Source organism: Mus caroli, chromosome 9 (assembly GCF_900094665.2).
Source record: "Mus caroli chromosome 9, CAROLI_EIJ_v1.1, whole genome shotgun sequence".
NCBI lineage: Eukaryota > Metazoa > Chordata > Mammalia > Rodentia > Muridae > Mus > Mus caroli.
Window position 1 is genome coordinate 17265922 of NC_034578.1, and position 5868 is coordinate 17271789.

Here is a 5868-nt window from a genome sequence, read left to right on the forward strand (position 1 = left end):
TCCTCGGGCTTTTGGCAGAGATCAGGGGTTAAAAATAGAAATTTCAGGGCTGTGGCTGCAGTATACTTTCCCTGGCATGCAGGAACTCTGGGTTCCATGGCCAGCACCACACAAACCTGGCATGGTGGAGCTCACCTGCTATCCCAGCACTTCTGAGGTGCAAGCAAAAGAATCAGGAGTTCAAGGCCATCCTCAACCACAAAGGATAGTTTGCAACCACAAAGGATAGTTTGCGGCAAGCCTGGAGGTGGCAAACGCCTTTAATCCCAACACTCAGGAGACCAAGGCAGGCAAATCCTTGTGAGTTCAAGTCCAGTCTGGTTTACAAAGCAAGTTTGACACAGTGAGTTTTGTCTAAAATAAATAAGAATAAAGCTGGCTGGGAAGATGGCTCAGCAGTTAAAAGCACTTGTTTCTATGGCAGAAGACCTACGTTCAGTTCCCAGCACAAATGTTGGGGTGGCTCACAATCTCTGGTTACTCCGTCTCCGTGGATCTGATGCAGCTTTCTGGACTTTGCAAGGACTGTGTCATCATATGCACAAACATGACTTCATACACACACAAACACACATAAATAAAAATCAATCTTTAGAAGGGGGGGACGACATTAAAGGAGTAGTAGAGATGCCTCGGAGGATGAAGATGCTTGCAGCCAAACCTGATGACCTGAGATTCCACACGGTGACAGGAGAGAACTGACTCCCAAAAGCTCTCCTCTGACCTCCATGTGTGGATGCATCATGACACACATCACACAGGAATTTGTTCAGGTGTGTGTGTTACATCGGTATAGTCCTGGCTGGTTTGGAACATGCTGCTCTGTGTAGACCAGGCTGGCCTCAAACTGAGATCTGCCTGCCTTTGCTTCCTGAGCCTGAAGATTAAAGGCATGCACCACCAAGCCTGGCAGAGTGTATGTTTTTAGTAGCTCTGAGATGATATAATTTACATACTATAAAATTCTAGGTCAGATGTAGTGGTTCACTTCCGTTATTCTAACACCCAACACTCAGGAGGTGGAGACAGAAGGATCAGGAGTCCAGGGTAGGTAGGTCATCTTCAGCTACTGGGAGGTCAGAGCTGGCCTAAAGTATATAGGACCCTTCTCACCACCCAAAAACCATTTGACTTTATTATACCTCTCTATTGAATGTGAAGTAATATCTCACTGTGCTCTGAGCAGTTTCTACGTTCATCATTTGTTTTCTTTTCCAGAAAGGGTATCACTATGTAGCCCAGACTGGTCTCAAACTCACAGAGATCCTCCTGCCTCGGTTTTCCCAGTACCTAGATAAAAAAGATTGCACCTCCACAGCAGTGCCTGGCTAATATCTTTTCTTTTTCTTTTTTCTTTCTTGTTTTTTGTTTGTTTGTTTTTTTGAGATAGAGTTTCTCTGTGTAGCCCTGGCTGTCCTGAAACTCACTTTGTAGACCAGGCTGGCCTCGAACTCAGAAATTTGCCTGCCTCTGCCTCCTAAGTGCTGGGATTAAAGGTTTGCACCACCACGCCCGGCTAGCGGTTTGTATTTTGTTTTGAGGTTGTCAGTTTTGTTTTAAAGGTTTATTTATTTCTGTATGCGTGTGCTTGTGTCTATGTGAGCACAGGTGTGTGCCTGTTTGTGAACCCAGGGTTCCCGTTTTCTCAGTCAGGCTGGAAGGTCAGTAAACCCCAGTGAGTCTCCTGTATCTTTTTTTGAAGAAGGTGGTTTCTAGCATGCCAACTTAGGGCCCCATAATGTCACAGCAGCCATTCGTAATTGCTGGACCATTTCTCAATCCCTGTCATTTATTGTTTTGCTCTTCTGTTTCTGAGGCAGGGTCTCCCTGTGCTGGCCTGAAACTCATTATGTAGACCAGGCTAGTCTCCAACGTGAGGCAGTGCTCCTGTTTTTCCTCCCAGTTGCTGAGAGGAAGATTCATTTTTCCATGCCTAACTCTGAAACATGGTCTCTGCCATGCTGCCCAGGGTGCCCTGGGACTCCCGATTCTGCCAGAGCCTTTGGGATAGCAGCAAGACAGCAGTGCCCTGTTGGGCCTGAAGCCCATTTTTATCACTGGTCATACTTTGCAGTCTCTCTTCTTGTCCCGCACCCTTTGCAGGTCCCAGCACCCTTTGCAGGTCCCAGCACCCTCTGCTTGCAGTTCAAGCAGTTCTAGTTGCTGTTGGCATCTGACTCTAGTCCTAGCAACCCAATGCCCACAGCCTCAGCCTCCCTTTCTCCAGACCCCAGCAAGCTCTGCGGTCAGATGGGTCAGATGGGTAGATCAGGGTTGGAATCCTGGCTGCTGCCACTGTGTGTGTGTGTGTGTGCCTGTGTGGTGTGTGTATGTGTGTGTGTGTGTGCCTGTGTGGTATGTGTGTGTGTGTGTGTTTGCCTGCATGTGCGCACATGCTTGCACTTTCCTTTGTTGTTACAGGATATTTGAATCTGTTTCTAGTTATGGTGTGGTTCAGCCTTTAGCACACACCTTTAATCCCTCTGGCTGGAATGCAGACAAGCCCTTAGCACTCACTTTTAATCCCAAACGGTGAAGGTAAAGTTAGTTTGTAGAAGGAAGCACCCATGTTTAAGAGTGATGTCTAATCAAATGGTAGATAAAGTGATGGATCAAAGAAAGATTTGACAGAATAGGATACGCCCAACTCTCAGGAGAAGAGAGAGGAAAGGGAAGCTACCCAAGGGGGAGACAGACAGGACAGGAGAAGATGCAGCAGAGTTGAGAGGGAGAGCAGAACAGCCCAGATGGAGAAGGAGGCAGCTTTACCAGGAGAGTGTTACAGAGACAGACTAAAGAGAGAACCAGCTAGATACAGGTAATGTCAGAACAAGCCAGAAAATGAGAAGGAGCCAGAAGATTAAAACAGATTGCCAGAGTCAGTTTGAGGCCAAGCAGAGCAATTCAGGAGAAGCTGGAAGAAGCCATATTGAATCAGTCAGCTTAGAGAAGAGTTTGAGCCAGAACAGCTGAATTGAACCAGCCACCCAGAGCTCAGCAAGAACTAGAAAAGGACGAGCTTATTCAGCAGTAAGTCTCAGAGGCTGAAAACATTCTAGGCCTAGATAAGATTGTACCAAGGGCAGCCGGGTGGTGGTGGCACACACCTTTGATCCCAGCACTTGGGAAGCAGAGGCAGGCAGATTTCTGAGTTCGAGGTCAGCCTGGTCTACAAAGTGAGTTCCAGGACAGCCAGGGCTACACAGAGAAACCCTGTTCCCCCCCCCCAAAAAAAAAATTGTACAGAGGGCAGAAACTTCCAAGACTGAGCCTAGGTTAGCAGACAGAGGCAGTGAGACGCTGAAATGACAATGACATCAGGAGAATACAAGTTACTATGATGATTTGTGAGCCTCAGTTTCCTTGTTAGGTTTTGATTTTTGAAACACGGTCTTATTGTGTGGCACTGACTGACCTAGAACTTGCTAAGTTCAAGATAGGGCTTGAACTCAGAGATCCACCTTCTTCTGCCTCCTAGATGCTGGGATTAAAGGTGTGCAATACCACACCCATTACTTTTAAAGGTCCTCTTCCTCCTCCCCCTCCTCCTCCTCCCCCCTCCTTTTCCCCTCCCCCTCCTCCTCCCCCCTCCTCCTCTTCCTCTTCTTTTCTACTTTTGGTGTGTTTATGGATAGTTTGCCTGTGTGTGTGTCTGTGCACTGGATACATGCCTGACCACAGAGACCAGAAGAGGGCTTTAGATCTCCTGGGGTTATGGATGGTTGTAAATCGACATGAGGATGCTGGGAATCCAGGTTCTTTGGAAGATTAGCCAGTAACAAAAAAATATATGGGGAAGGGGCTGAAGTGATGGCTCAGCATTTAGCAGCACCTCTTCCAGAGGACCCATATTCATTTCCCAGCACCCAGAGGGCAACTCAAAGCCATCCGTAACTCCAGTTTCAGGGGTACCCAAGGCACCAGGCATACAACTGGTACACAGACATACACGCAGGCAAACATTCACACACATAACATAAATATTAAAAAAAAATCTTATCATTGTTATATTCGTTCAGCAACTACGTAGAAAGAGACCGATTCATTCCTAGAGCAACACCAGGAATCCAGGCCACCTGTCATAAGCAACCTATCAGCTGGCCTGGGGGAAAACGGGCAGCTCTGAATGGCCAGATTGAGCAGGGTAGGGTGGGCTCTTCCCAAGGTTGGTGTGAGCGCCTCTGTGGACCCTAAGGAGTTCTTAAATGATAGTAAATTGCCTCTCTGGCCTCTGGCTAGAGAGCACACAGGCTTTAGAAGTTCAGAAGTTCAGGTTAGGACGATATGCCTTCCAGACATCAGGTCAGGTCCTGCTGAGTCACTGACGTGCAACAAGCACACACTTGATATCTTGGTGGCTCACAATCCTTTTATTGTCTTTATGAAAACGTAATTCTATATTGCTTTGAAAAACACAGCTGAGACTTGTGATTACCGTGAGGCATTGTCTCCCCACCGGCGTGTCCGGCTTCCCTTCCAGTCCTGCTTCCACTTGACTTTGCATTTCTAGCAGCTCTGCTTGACTCTGGTTCCTTTTCCCTTCTTTCCCTTTGCTCCCCCCTCCATCCTTACTCCCCCCCCTTTTTTTTATTAATGCTTATTTTATTTTATCTATGTGAGTACACTGTAGCTGTCTTCAGACACACCAGAAGAGGGCATCGGATTCTATTCCAGATGGTTGTGAGCCACCATGTGGTTGCTGGGAATTGAACTCAGGTCCTCTGGAAGAGCAGTCAGTGCTCTTAACCACTGAGCCATCTCACCAGCCCCCTCTCTTTCTTTCCTTCTCTTCTCCTCCTCTGCTTCCTCATCTTCTTCCCCCTCCTCCTCCTCTTCCTCCTCCTCCTCTTCCCCCTGCTAGATAGGGTTTCTCTGTGAAGCTCATGACCAGGCTGGTCTCAAAGTCACAGAGATCTGCCTGCCTTCGCCTCCTGAGTTCTGGGATTAAAGCCATGTGACACCATTATCCGACTTTTAATTTTTTTCTTTTTTTCTCCAGATATTTTAAGGTTTTTTTATTCTTCTTTTCTCCTCCTCTTCCTCCTTTACCTCCTCCTCCTCCTTCTCCTCCTCCTCCTCTTCTTCTTCTTCTTCTTCTTCTTCTTCTTCTTTTAAGATTTATTTATTTATTATATGTAAGTACACTGTAGCTGTCCTCAGATACTCCAGAAGAGGGCATCAGATTTCGTTACAGATGGTTGTGAGCCACCATGTGGTTGCTGGGATTTGAACTCGGGACCTCCGGAAGAGCAGTGGGTGCTCTTAACCACTGAGCCATCTTGCCAGCCCTCTCTTTTTCTTTTGTTTGTTTTTGTGAGACAGGGTTTCTCTGTGTAGCCCTTGATGTTCTGGAACTCACTTTAAACCAGGCTGGTCTTGAATTTAGAGATCTGCCAGCCTCTGCCCCTCCAGTGCTGGGAGTTAAGTTGTGTGCTGCTACTGCCCAGCTGTTTTTTATTTTTATTTATTTATTTGTAAAGATTTCTTTATTTTATGTATGTGAGTACAATGTAGCTGTCTTCAGACACACCAGAAAAGGATCTCATTACAGATGGTTGTGAGCCACCATGTGCTTGCTGGGAATTGAACTTAGGACCTCTGGAAGAGCAGTCAGTGCTCTTAACACTGGGCCATCTCTCCAGCCCTGTTTTTTTGTTTTTGTTTTTTTGTTTTTTTTCGAAAAGATCTTGCTAGGTAGTTCTGGTGTCCTGACACTCACAGACATTATACCTGCCTCTGCATCCTGAGTGCTGGGATTAAAGTCTTACCTGAGCCGGGCGTGGTGGCGCACGCCTTTAGTCCCAGCACTCGGGAGGCAGAGGCAGGCTGATTTCTGAGTTCGAGGCCAGCCTGGTCTACAAAGTGAGT